This window comes from Oncorhynchus kisutch, linkage group LG18, assembly GCF_002021735.2.
Source record: "Oncorhynchus kisutch isolate 150728-3 linkage group LG18, Okis_V2, whole genome shotgun sequence".
NCBI lineage: Eukaryota > Metazoa > Chordata > Actinopteri > Salmoniformes > Salmonidae > Oncorhynchus > Oncorhynchus kisutch.
The window spans coordinates 19,050,583-19,065,834 of record NC_034191.2 but is presented as its reverse complement, the minus strand read 5'-3'; positions in this window follow the sequence as shown (position 1 = coordinate 19,065,834).

The following is a 15,252-nucleotide window of genomic DNA, read 5'->3' as shown; positions in this document are numbered from 1 at the left end:
CTGGCAGATAGAAGTGCACACCACTTTAAAAGTGCTTAACATCAATTCCTGTGGTTGCCCATAAGGGTGCATCTTGATTGTCTTCAGTGGCCCCCTTCGTTCATCTGCACTAATATGTACATGTGAGGACAATATGGCGAATGCATTAGAATAAGTTTGCTTTCATCAGTCCAGAGGAGACAAAGGAGATGAGGAAGGAAGCCAATGTAGAGATGCACCCTATACGCATCTACAGCATGAGTGGCTCCTCCAATAATTGGGTGAATCTCTGGAAACAGTTAACCACAAAGTATGAAGGATTTAAGTAGTTCATAATATTCTACATTTTATCTGTGCGATGGCTGGCTGTGGAGTTATACTGGGTGGCAAGTACTTCACTGACACACATTCACATTCAGACAAAGACTATCAGACACAGACCACAAAGACTGTCAGACACAGACCACAAAGACTGTCAGACACAGACCACAAAGACTGTCAGACACAGACCACAAAGACTGTCAGACACTGACTACAAAGACTATCAGACACAGACTACAAAGACTGTCAGACACGGACCACAAAGACTGTCAGACACGGACTACAAAGACTATCAGACCCAGACCACAAAGACTATCAGACACACTGAGAGACACCCATATCCAAAATAACAAATGACTGCTCCCAAAACATGTCTCCACCTGTTGTTACGGTTGACACTCACTGCCGGTGTGTCTCTCTGTCCGTGTGACTCCTCAGTTCAGAGGTCAGCCCACAATCTCTCTCTCTCTCTCTCATCCAGTAGCGTAATGTTTTAACTGATGTGTTTATTATTGAATTCATCTCAAAGCCATGCCATGTTGATTTATTGAACAGTGACATTAACCAGGCTTCCATCCAATCTTGTACGCTGTCAAGATGAAAACAGCAAATTTGTCGTTAAACTTTCCAAATGTGTATTTTTCTGTACCATAATGTTTGAGTGTATGTGCTAAGTTTCAGACTGATCCAATGAACCAATGCATTTATATTCAAAATATTGTATCAAGACTGCCCAAATGTGCCTCATTTGTTTATTGATAACTTTTCATGTTCAAAACTGTACACTCTCCTCAAACTGTAATAGCTACTGTAAATTGGGCAGTACAGTTAGATTAACAAGAATTTAAGCTTTTTGCCAATATCTGAACCTATATAGATTTTACATAATGTATTTCACAAAATGCTATTTCACAAAATGTCTGAACCTATATACATTTTACAGACCCCATATGTTTTACACTGGTTATCTTGATATTAGTCTCACCCTTCAGCTCCATTCAACCCCTCCCATCGATCTCTCAACACCATCCATTTTGGATTTCTATTTGCCATATATTTTTCAACTGTGCTGTGATGCTTCACAAAAGTGCTGAACCTTTCTATTCTCATAGCTTCTACAGATTGTAAATTAAAGATAAACATTTTTTCTAAAATAATTATTAGATTATTGATTGATTGACTATGGCTTTTCAAATCACCCAGTATTGCTATCTGCAGCGTTAGTTCTAGGCAAATGTGACAATTCTTCAGCCATTCCTGGTCCTGTGAACAAAAACGAGCTACATATGGACAGTACCAAAATAAATGATCTAATGACTCTGCCTCCTCACAGCAGAATCTGCAGAGCTGGGAAGGTTGTATCCCCCATATATATAAAATTGTATTGGTTGCAAGAATTTTGTATAGTAATTTAAATTGAAAAATGTGAAGTTTTGATTCCGGCGTTGTTTTGAATGTGTAAATTCATAAACCATGTACAATGGAATCGGTACATCGAAAATCTCTTCCCAACTATTTTGCAATTTCTATGGCACAGCTGTCAATTTTGTGGTCCTTAAATGAAATTGGTAAATGTTTTTATTTATCACAATTTTCTTTAAACATGTATGTTCTTTAATGTAGGGCCGACATACAAGTTCCTTACTTTTTTCCCCTTCTACTTGCCTCTTCCATTTTTGTGGTAATGCTGCAATTAGTTGGTTGTAATTTTGGGTCGAGCAGCCATTTCCGTAAATCTGTGTTAGCTGCAAGTGTGACATGACTCCACCAATCCTATTTATTGTATCATTCCCTAAAATTATACCTTTTTTAAACATTTAATAGAAAAAAATATGTAGTATATTTGAGTTTAACCAAAATATTTGTTGTATTATTTGTTCTGTCTTTTCAGGTGGATTAAACTGAAATTGCAAACAACTTTCTAAGGCTTGTTTAAAAAACTATATTTTGGAGATTATTTCCTTTTCAAACAACCGAAAGTGAGCAGTTGTAATCTGAATAAAGGGAAAAAGGCCATTCTTGAACATAGGATGAGACATTCCTACCAATTTACTAGAGAAGCAGTTTGGATTTAAGTATAACTTTTGTATGACTGATGCCTTTAGTGAGAGGTCTAATGCTATAATATTTAATCATTTCTGCCCTCCAAATTCATATTCGTTATATAAATAGGCCCTTTTAATTTTGTCTTTATTTTGCAAACAAAATTGAATATTTTTTGTCAATATAATTTAAAAAGCAGGTCACTAGTTGTAGGCAAAACCATAAGCAAACTGTGATATGTAATATGACTAAAGAGTTAAATCAGGGTGATTTTTCCACAAATAGAAAGGTATTTTCATTTCCATGGTAGCAAAATCATATCTATTTTTGCTAACTTTCTATAACATGTATTGGAGTGAGATCATTTCTTTCTTTTGGGATGTGTATACCGAGTATGTCCACATCCCTGTCAGACCATTTTATTGGTAAACCACACAGAAATGTAAAATGTGCATTTTTTGTGATCCAATACGTAGTATAGTAAGTACACTTATAATAATTTGGTTTTAATCCAGAGAGGTTAGCAAAATAATCTAGATCCTCTATGAGGTCGTGGAGGGATTCTACTTGTGGTTTTAAAGGAAAACATGAATCATCAGCGTACGATGGCAAATTTTTGTTTTTAAGCCAGGGATTTCTAATCCCTTAATATTATTGTTGGATCTAATTTTAACATCTAACATTTCGATGGCAATAATAAATAGATAGGCCGATAGTGGACAACCTTGTTTAACTCCTCTAGACAGTTAAAAAAATCTGAGATGTAGCCATTATGTACTATTTTACACCTAGTGTTACTATACATAACTTTAACTCATTTTATAAGAGATTCCCCAACATTTTAATATTCTAGGCATTTAAACAGTTGAAGTCGGAAGTTTACATACACTTTAGCCAAATACATAAACTCAGTTTTTCACAAATCCTGACATTTAATCTGCGTAAAAATCCCTGTTTTAGGTCAGCTAGGATCACCACTTTATTTTAAGAATGTGAAATGTCAGAATAATAGTAGAGATAGTGATTTATTTCAGCTTTTATTTCTTTCATCACATTCTCAGTGGGTCAGAAGTTTAAATACACCCAATTAGTATTTGGTAGCATTGCCTTTAAATTGTTTAACTTGGCTCAAACATTTCATGTAGCCTTCCACAAGCGTCCCACAATAAATTGAGTGAATTTTGGCCCATTCCTCCTGACAGTGGTTGAAAAACGAGTTTTAATGACTCCAACATAAGCGTATGTAAACTTCCGACTTCAACTCTATATAAATTCCAGCCGTACTTTATCAAAAGCCTTTTCAAAATCAGCTGTGAAAACCAGGCCTGGTGTCCCTGATATTTCATAGTATTCTATTGTTTCCAGTACTTGTATTATATTATCTCCAATGTATCATCCATGTAAAAAACCTGTCTGATTAGGATGAATATTGTCTGACAATACCTTTTTAATTCTATGCGCCAAACATTTAGCTGGGATTTTTGCATCACAGCATTGAAGTGTAAGAGGCCTCCCATTTTTTAAATGGACTGGATCTTTATATATACCTCTTGGGTCCTGTTTCAGTAATAATGATATCAGACCTTCTTGTTGCGTGTCTGATAATCTACCATTTATATAGGAGTGGTTAAAACATGCTAATATTGGTCCTATGAGTACATCAAAAAAAGTTTGTTGTACTTTCATTGGTATGCCACCCAGCCCTGGAGTTTTCCCAGACTTAAACAATGAATTGCATCAAGAAGTTCCTCTTCTGTAATTTGTCCTTCACATGAGTCTTTCTGTACAGCTGTTCATTTTACATTATTTTTAGGAAAATAATCCATACAATTAGCTTCGGTTAGTGGAGATGGAGGAGACTGAAACGAAAACATATTCTTAAAGTACTTTACTTCCTCTTTCAAAAAATCATTCGCTGAGTTATGTGTGACTCCATCATTTGTAACAAGTTTCAATACATTTTTTTGGTAGCACCTACACTGAAGATTGAAAAATTATTTGATGCAATTTTCCCTATGTTCCATCCAGTTCGCTTAATTTTTTAAATAATATCTTTCTTGAATAAGTTCCACCATTTCTTTTTGTTTTTCCTCTAACTTATTCTGTGCCTCTATGGTACAGTTTTTATTGCTATTGTCACGCCCTGGCCTTTGTATTTTGTGTTTTCTTCATTATTTTGGTCAGGCCAGGGTGTGACATGGGTATTTATGTGGTGTGTTTTGTCTAGGGGATTTTTGTAGGTTATGGGATTGTGGTTAGTGGAGTTGTCTAGGAAAGTCTATGGATGCCTAGAGTGGTTCTCAATCAGAGGCAGGTGTTTATCGTTGTCTCTGATTGGGAACCATATTTAGGCAGCCATATTCTTTGAGTGTTTCTGTGTTTGTTGCACCAGATAGGGCTGTTTCAGTTTTTCACGTTTCTTGTTTTTGTATATTGTTGATTTTTCATCTTTCATTAAAGATGTATAAAAATAACCACGCTGCATTTGGTCCTCCTCTCTTTCACCAGAAGAAAACCATAACAGAATCACCCACCACAACAGGACCAAGCGGCGTGGTGACAGGCAGCGGCAGCAGGAGCAGCGAAATCAAGATTTCTGGAGTTGGGAGGAAATCATGGATGGAGAAGGACCCTGGGCACAGGCAGGAGGATATCGCCGCCCCAAAGAAGAGCTGGAGGCGGTGAAAGCGGAGAGGCGCTGGTATGAGGAGGCAGCACGGCGGCGTGGATGGAAGCCTGAGTGTCAGCCCCAAAAAATTATTGGGGGGGGCACACAGGGAGTATGGCGAAGCCAGGTAGGAGTCCTGCGCCAACTTCCTGTGCTTACCGGGGGGCTAGAGAGACCGGGCAGGCACCGTGTTATGCTGTGGAGCGCACGGTGTCTCCAGTGCGGGTGCATAGCCCGGTGCGGTACATACCAGCTCCTCGTATCGGCTGGGCTAGAGTGGGCATCGAGCCAGCCTTGCGCAGCCTTGCGCATGGTGTCCCCGGTTCGCCTGCATAGCCCAGTGCGGGCTATTCCACCTCACCGCACTGGCAGGGCTACCGGGAGCATTCAACCAGGTAAGGTTGGGCAGGCTCGGTGCTCAAGAGCTCCAGTGCGCCTGCGCAGTCCTGCGCAGTCAGCATGGAGCCGCCAGAGTCTCCCGTCAGCATGGAGCCGCCAGAGTCTCCCGTCAGCATGGAGCCGCCAGAGTCTCCCGTCAGCATGGAGCCGCCAGAGTCTCCCGTCAGCATGGAGCCGCCAGAGTCTCCCGTCAGCATGGAGCCGCCAGAGTTTGGAAAATAAGTATTTGGTCAATAACAAAAGTTTATCTCAATACTTTGTTATATACCTTTTGTTGGCAATGACAGAGGTCAAACGTTTTCTGTAAGTCTTCACAAGGTTTTCACACACTTTTGCTGGTATTTTGGCCCATTCCTACCTGCAGATCTCCTTTAGAGCAGTGATGTTTTGGGGCTGTTGCTGGGCAACACAGACTTTCAACTTCCTCCAAAGATTTTTTGGGGGGTTGAGATCTGGAGACTGGCTAGGCCACTCCAGGACCTTGAAATGCTTCTTACGAAGCCACTCCTTCGTTGCTCGGGTGGTGTGTTTGGGATCATTGTCATGCTGAAAGACCCAGCCACGTTTCATCTTCAATGCCCTTGCTTATGGAAGGAGGTTTTCCCACAAAATCTCACGATACACGGCCCCATTCATTCTTTCCTTTACACGGATCAGTAGTCCTGGTCCCTTTGCAGAAAAAAAGCCCCAAAGCATGATGTTTCCACCCCCATGCTTCACAGTAGGTATGGTGTTCTTTGGATGCAACTCAGCATTCTTTGTCCTCCAAACACGACGAGTTGAGTTTTTATCAAAAAGTTATAATTTGGTTTCATCTGACCATATGACATTCTCGCAATCTTCTTCTGGATCTTCCAAATGCTCTCTAGCAAACTTCAGACGGGCCTGGACATGTACTGGCTTAAGCAGGGGGACACGTCTGGCACTGCAGGATTTGAGTCCCTGGCGGCGTAGTTTGTTACTGATGGTAGGCTTTGTTACTTTGGTCCCAGCTCTCTGCAGGTCATTCACTAGGTCCCCCCGAGTGGTTCTGGGATTTTTGCTCACCGTTCTTGTGATCATTTTGACCCCACGTGGTGAGATCTTGCGTGGATCCCCAGATTAGAGGGAGATTATCAGTGGTTTTGTATATCTTCCATTTCCTAATAATTGCTCCCACAGTTGATTTCTTCAAACCAAGCTGCTTACCTATTACAGATTCTGTCTTCCCAGCCTGGTGCAGGTCTACAATTTTGTTTCTGGTTTCCTTTGACAGCTCTTTGGTCTTGGCGATAGTGGAGTTTGGAGTGTGACTGTTTGAGGTTGTGGACAGGTGTCTTTTATACTGATAACAAGTTCAAACAGGTGCCATTAATACAGGTAACGAGTGGAGGACAGAGGAGCCTCTGAAAGAAAAATTTACTCCTCTGTGAGAGCCAGAAATCTTACTTGTTTGTAGGTGACCAAATACTTATTTTCCACCATAATTTGCAAATAAATTCATAAAAAATCCTACAATGTGAATTTCTGGATTTTTTTTCCCTCATTTTGTCTGTCATAGTTGAAGTGTACCTATGAAGAAAATTACAGGCCTCTCTCATCTTTTTAAGTGGGAGAATTTGCACAATTGCTGGCTGACTAAATACTTTTTGCCCCACTGTATATGTGAAATATGTGATGATCCGACCGCATTCTGTCCCCTATGAACACTTTTTCAACTGTTGGTGCCCGAGAGAATGACATAAGAAAATAATCAAGACGACTAGCTTGATTAAGCCTTATTGCTACCTAACTGTGCTGTCAGTCCTTCAATTCCCTTTGATAATATGGACTCTTTTGATCTAAATTGCTTTTGTTTTATAGATGAGTACTGAATTGCATGGCCTCTAAAGGCACATTTAAAAGTGTCCCATACAATAAGGGGATCTGCTGTACCTATGTTATGTCTGAAAAAGTCTTATAAATTATTCTGGCCTAGTTATAAAAAATGTATTATCTAGTAGGCTTTGATGTATCTATCTCACTAGGTCAGCCTCCACATATCCACTAGTTCCAATATATCCATGATTTTCGTGATTTCCTTACGTGTATAAGGGTGTTTGTAGTGTGGTTTCCTTCACGGTCCACAGAGGTATTTAAAACCGCATTAAAATCTCCCACCATAATTATAGAGTCTAGTGTTGCTTGTAGAGTTGATACATTATTATATATATTTTCAAAGAAGCTTAGGTCATCATCTTTTGGACCGTATAGGTTAATAAGCCATATCTGTTTATTGTCCAATAACAAATTTAAAACAATCCATCTACCTTGATAATCTGTTTGAACAATTTACACATTTGGATCAAGATTACTGTTAACTAATACCATCACCCCTTTTGAATTTCTTTGCCCATGGGAGAACAATATTTCGCCCCCCTAGTCCTTTTTCCACAAAACTTCATCTAAAATTGTTGAAAGAGTTTCCTGTAAACAAAATGTATTATATTCCTTCTCTTTTAGCCAGGTAAATACTGATCGTCTTTTCTTATTATCTGCTGAGCCATTACAATTATAATTGGCTATACTTATTTCACCACTTAGCATAATGAGACACAACTTTCAATTCTATTTATCAAAATACATGTTTGTAATGTACCATTAAAAAGTAACATGATGATTGAGTGTCTATATAGCTGTAGCAATGCCTGGATCCCTGATCCCATAGCCCTGAAGAGACTAGGATCCATCCTTCGAAAAGAGCACAAGTAGATCAACCGCCAAGTGCATTTCCATCGCCCTCACCTCGACTTGTATTATATATAGCCATCAAAAGAATATATGTATACTTAAAAAATATTGTTCATCTTATTTTCCATAATTAGCTATTAATATTTGTAGTAATGTAGGCAATTTATGGAAGGAATTTTACCTCTCACCAGCCTCACCATTACCAAAATTACATTATTGTTAGCAATTATTATATTAGCAAACAATTATTGTGAATCATCCTTTATTGTCCCTAACATATTTTACTCACTCGCAACAGCCGTGGGATACACACATACACCCACACATTCATACACACTTAACCTCTTTCCCCCACACAACCATAGGCTTACATTCTCAATAGTTGCACCATCCCAGAGTCGAATTCAAGAAAGGTCTTGATTTACGAATGCATATACAGTTGCAGCTGTATGAGAAGGCCTGCAAAACTGTTCAAAATAATGGGCAGAAATGGGGAGATTTGATGAACTATTGTCACGTCCTAGATAATGGAGGTCAGATATACCCTCTTTCCCATTTAACACCCACAACATGGTCCCCCGTAGTGACCATATTCCCAAGCATCTCCATGCAGTCAGACATTTGATTTTGTGCCACCAGGGCCACAATAATATACCCCCTCTCTGAATGTGTGACCCCCCTCCCCATGGGTTACTGCAGCTAGTGTTGCCAGCACTGCCACTGCCTCGGTGGGGGAACCCCACCGGAATCCCCACCGGCTACGTAGAAGGTCGACAAGGTTCTCATTAGTAGCTTTGAGAATGTCCTTTTATATTATGCTCTCCCTTTAAGGAGCTTTGGCTTTGTAGGACCAACCCTGCCAAGGAGGCTCAGAATCTTGAGGAGGCAGTGGTGCTCTAGGTCTCTGACCACATTTTGGCTGCATACAGACCACTTAAAGCAGGCCCCTAAAACAGTTAGGGACTCCTCCTTAGTATATGGGTCACTGACACCGGCCTCGGGGACGACCCGGAGGGCGAGGCGCAAGTCGAGCCGGACGAAGACAGTGGAACTCCTGCAACATTGAAGGGTCCAACATGTCCTCGACCGGAACCCAGCACCTTTCCTCCGGGCCTTACCCCTCCCACTCCACAAGATACTGAAAGCCCCTCGACGCCTCAAATCCAGTATGGAGCGAACGGAGTACCCAGGGGCCCCTCCGATGTCCAGAGGGAGCGGAGGAACCTCCCGCACCTCAGATTCCTGGAGCGGACCAACCACCACCGGCCTGAGGAGAGACACATGAAACGAGGGTTTAATACGGTAATCGGGTGGAAGCTGTAACCTATAACAAACCTCGTTCACCCTCCTCAGGACTTTAAATGGCCCCACAAACCGCTGACTCTGCTTCCGGAAGGGCAGGCGGAAGGGCAGGTCGAGAGCCAGACCCGGTCCCCCGTTGCGAACACCGGGGCCTCACTGCGGTGGCGATCTGCGTTCTCCTTTTGGCGCAGCACTGAAGGTGAACACAGACCGCTTCCGATGTCTCCTCCGCGTGCCGGAACCAGTCGTCCACCGCAGGAACCTCGGTCTGACCCTGATGCCAAGGCGCCAGAACTGGCTGGTACCCCAGTAAGCACTGGAAGGTAGAGAGCTTTTTCATCACTCATCTCGAGACTTGCCTTCAACTCTTCTATATCCTTACTGACTAGTTCAAGTATACCCAGTTTGTCATTTATTAATTTTAACTGCAAAGTTTATTTTAATGCGCATTACGTCATTATGCACAGACTTTTATCCTAAACAAGTCACCACCTCTAGTGGAAAAAATGTTCATGCAGATTTTAGAATATTCAAATGAAAATCTGTCGCCAATTGGATGGAAACATAGCTGTCGTAACAATATTAGGAATCCTGTTCCACATAGCTAGTTGAAATGAGTCAACGAGCGATGTTGTAAATTACAGTAGGACCTATCAGTACATGGTGAGATGATAACCACTGTGTGGAAACACACAAAGGAAGCCTGTGCGCCCTCCAGGGGGGATAGTGTGTGTCTGTGTGTTCTCCATAGGTAATCCAGACATCTGTCACATTATCCTAATGAAAAGTAATAAGAGCACTCCATATGATCTACTCCCCTGGCTGTCCCTGAGCGGTGTAAAATAAGATAACATTAACCTGAGTTATACTGCCTGCCACGGTGAAGGGCCATGGAGCATACATAGACAGGCACACACACGCTTTTACACACACACACACGCGCAGGCACATACACAAACACACATACACACACAGGCCCTGCCACTTATCTAGTGTTTACCCTCCATAGGGGAGTGTCCCTGTACCCCAGACGTCATAAAATACCACCCATATGAAACAATAATACATACAATTCATACAGATGTAGAATAAATATACATGCATCCCCCACTGACAGGAGCCGAAATAAAGCATTGACTGAAAAGCAGAGGAGACTGTGACAATGAATGTGTTTGTGGAGAGGGAGAGATGGAGAGAGGGAGAGAGGGAGGAGGAAGGAGGAAGGAGGAGAATAGGGGGGAGGAGACAAGAGACAAAAGAGGAGACAGAGATGGGAGAATTTTTGAAGGAGAGCATAAATCTAACGACAGCCTGCTGAGGGGAGAGAGGGAGGAGTGGAGAAGCAACTGTGTGAGAGAACAGAGGGCCCCTGAATGGGTTGCGAGCGATGCAACCTATCACATGTCATCTGTGATAGTGCTGTAATCAAAGACTAACCACATGGAGAGTGAAACCATCTCTCTCTCTCTCTCACTCACTTACACACACACACAGATACTCACACAGACACAAACACAGAGAGGGAGAAACAGACACACACCTCAACTCAGTAACATAGAAAGAGTAGGGGTTGGGGTGGGAGGGATACAGGACTGGGGAGCAGAAAGTGTCTCTCTCTCTCTCTCTCCCTGTCTCTGTCTCTCTCTGTCTCTCCCTGTTTCTCTCTCCCTCTCCCTGTCTCTCTCTCCCTCTCAATTCAATTAAATTAAATTCAAGGGCTTTATTGGCATGGGAAACATGTGTTAACATTGCCAAAGCAAGTGAGGTAGACAACATACAAAGTGAATATATAAAGTGAAAAATAACAAAACAACAACCTCTCTCTCTCTCTCTCTCTCTCTCTCTCTCTCTCTCTCTCTCTCTCTCTCTCTTTCTCTCTCTCTCTCTCTCTCTCTGTGTCTCTCCCTCTCTCTGTGTGTGTCTCCCTCTCTCTCTCTCTCTCTCTCTCTCTCTCTCTCTCTCTCTCTCTCTCTCTCTCTCTCTCTCTCTCTCTCTCTCTCTCTCTTCTCTGTGTCTCTCTGTCTCTCCCTGTCTCTGTCTATCTCTCTCCCTCTCTCTCTAAACCCGGGTAGGCCGTCATTGTAAATAAGAATTTGTTCTTAACTGACTTGCCTAGTTAAATAAAGGTTATATCCCTTTCTCCCTCTGTCTATCTCTCTCTGTGTGTCTCTATCCATTTCACTCTGTCAGTTTTTTCCCTCACACTCTTTCTGTCTGTGTCTGGCAGATTTATTAAGATGCAAGGATCTGAACAAGTCCCCAGCTCCCTCTCCTCCTCTTCTATCATCCCTAGCTCTCACCCCGGCTCCACAGACTGACAGACAGCCATCCCTCTCTACGTCCCTCAGTCCCAGCCTTACCTGAGCTCTGAAAGACAAGGCAGAAGAGAGGGAAGTGGGTAGGTGGAGGAGAGGAGATTAATGATCTCTTTCTCAGGTCCCTGTGGCCTGTTTCAGAAGATTTTCTCCATCCAGAAGTTCATCAAACACACACAAACACTGTTGCACTCATCAATGTTATGTCCTCCAACACGTTTCCATTCCATATGAAGTTGTCTTCAGTTGAATAGCCTGGATTAGAGTGCATTTTTTAAGTGCACACAGTTGAAGGGGATGAGAGAGAAAGGGATGATGAGATAGAAAGGGATGACAGTGAAAGGGATGATGGGAGAGAAAGGGATGATGAGAGAGAAAGGGATGATGAGAGAGAAAGAGACGATGAGAGAGAAAGGGATGATGAGATATAAAGGGATGATGGGAGAGAAAGGGATGATGAGAGAGAAAGGGATGACAGTGAAAGGGATGATGGGAGAGAAAGGGATGATGAGAGAGAAAGGGATGATGAGAGAGAAAGAGACGATGAGAGAGAAAGGGATGATGGGAGGGAAGGGATGATGAGATATAAAGGGATGATGGGAGAGAATGGGATGATGAGAGAGAAAGGGATGACAGTGAAAGGGATGATGGGAGAGAAGGGATGATGAGAGAGAAAGGGATGATGAGAGAGAAAGACGATGAGAGAGAAAGGGATAATGGGAGGGAAAGGGATGATGAGATAGAAAGGGATAATGGGAGGGAAAGGGAGGATGAGAGAGAAAGTGATGATGGGAGGGAAAGGGATTATGAGAGAGAAAGGGATGATGAGAGAGAAAGGGATGATGAGAGAGAAAGAGATGAGAGAAAAACGGATTAGGAGAGAAAAAGTGATGAGAGAAAGGGATGAGAGCAAGGGATAAGAGAAAAGGAAAGGGATGATGAGAGAGAAAGAGATTATGAGAGAGAAAAGGGATGATGGGAGGGAAATGTATGATGAGAGAGAAGGGATGATGAGAGACAAAGGGATGATGAGAGAGAAAGGGGATTATGAGAGAGAAAGGGTGATGGGAGGGAAGGGATTATGAGAGAGAGAAAGGGATGATGAGAGAGAAAGGGATTATGAGAGAAAAAGTGATGAGAGAAAGGGTTGAGAGCAAGGGATAAGAGAAAGGAAAGGGATGATGAGAGAGAAGGGATATGAAGAGAGAAAGGGATGATGGGAGGGAAATGTATGATAGAGAGAAAGGGATGTTAAGAGAAAGGGATGATGAGAGACAAAGGGATGATGAGAGAGAAAGGGATTGTTGAGAGAGAAAGGGATGATGGGAGGGAAAGGGATTATGAGAGAGAGAAGGGGATGATGAGAGAGAAAGGGATTATGAGAGAAAAAGTGATGAGAGAAAGGGTTGAGAGCAAGGGATAAGAGAAAAAGGAAAGGGATGATGACAGAGAAAGGGATTATGAGAGAGAAAATTATTATGAGAGAGAAAGGATGAGAGAAGAGGGATGAGGGAGAGGGAAAGGGTGATGAGAGAGAAAGGGTTGAGGGAGAAAGGGATGAGAGAATGAGATTGTGAGCTTCATCCCATTACCCCCTGAAATGATTATGAGAGAGAAAGGGATGAGAGAGAAAGGGATGAGCGAGAGGGAAAGGGTTGATGAGAGAGCAAAGGGATGGCAGAGAAAGGGATGATGAGAGAGAAAGGGATGATGGGAGGGAAAGGGATTATGAGAGAGACAGGGATGATGAGAGGAGAAAGGGATGATGAGAGAGAAAGGGATTGTGATAGAAAAAGTGATGAGTAGAAAAGGATGTAGAGCAAGGGATCAGAGAAAAGGAAGGGATGATGAGAGAGCAAGGGATGATGAGAAGAAAGGGATTATGAGAGAAAAGGATGCGAGAAAGGGATGAGAGCAAGGGATATAGAAAAGGAATTGATGATGAGAGAGAAAGGATGATGAAGAGAAAGGGATGATGAGAGAAAGCAATAAGAGAGAGAAAGGATGAGAGAAAGGGTGAGCGAGAGGGAAATGGTTGATGAGAGAGAAAGGGATGGCAGAGAAATGGATGATGGAGATAAAGGATGATGATAGATGACATACACACACACACTCCTTGTGTGGGCCAGACAATTGAAAGCTAGCTTTTTAGCTTCCAGTGGAATAATCAGATTTATAATTTAAAAAAATATGGCCGTTACCTAAACCATGATCCCGTTTGATATGCTGCTTGTNTCTCTCTCTCTCTCTCTCTCTCTCTCTCTCTCTCTTCTCTCTCTCTTCTCTGTGTCTCTCTGTCTCTCCCTGTCTCTGTCTATCTCTCTCCCTCCTCTCTCTCTAAAACCCGGGATAGGCCGTCATTGTAAATAAGAATTTGTTTCTTAACTGACTTGCCTAGTTAAATAAAGGTTATATCCCTTTCTCCCTCTGTCTATCTCTCTCTGTGTGTCTCTATCCATTTCACTCTGTCAGTCTTTTTCCCTCACACTCTTTCTGTCTGTGTCTGGCCAGCTTTATTCAAGATGCAGGATCTGAACAAGTCCCCAGCTCCCGCTCCTCCTCTTCTATCATCCCTAGCTCTCACCCCGGCTCCACAGACTGACAGACAGCCATCCCTCTCTACGTCCCTCAGTCCCAGCCTTACCTGAGCTCTGAAAGACAAGGCAGAAGAGAGGGAAGTGGGTAGGTGGAGGAGAGGAGATTAATGATCTCTTTTCTCAGGTCCCTGTGGCCTGTTTCAGAAGATTTTCTCCATCCAGAAGTTCATCAAACACACACAAACCACTGTTGCACTCATCAATGTTATGTCCTCCAACACGTTTTCCATTCCATATGAAGTTGTCTTCAGTTGAATAGCCTGGATTAGAGTGCATTTTTTAAGTGCACACAGTTGAAGGGGATGAGAGAGAAAGGGATGATGAGATAGAAAGGGATGACAGTGAAAGGGATGATGGGAGAGAAAGGGATGATGAGAGAGAAAGGGATGATGAGAGAGAAAGAGACGATGAGAGAGAAAGGGATGATGAGATATAAAGGGATGATGGGAGAGAAAGGGATGATGAGAGAGAAAGGGATGACAGTGAAAGGGATGATGGGAGAGAAAGGGATGATGAGAGAGAAAGGGATGATGAGAGAGAAAGAGACGATGAGAGAGAAAGGGATGATGGGAGGGAAAGGGATGATGAGATATAAAGGGATGATGGGAGAGAATGGGATGATGAGAGAGAAAGGGATGACAGTGAAAGGGATGATGGGAGAGAAGGGATGATGAGAGAGAAAGGGATGATGAGAGAGAAAGAACGATCGAGAGAGAAAAGCGGAATAATGGGACAGGGGAAAGGGATGATGGAGATAAGAAAAGGGGATAATGGGGAGGGAAAGGGAGGATGAAGAGAGAAAAGTGATGATGGGAGGGAAAGGGGATTATGAGAAGAGAAGGATGATGGAGAGAGAGGGATGATCGAGAGAGAAGAGAAATGAGAGAAAACCGGTTAGGAGAGAAACAGTGATGATAGA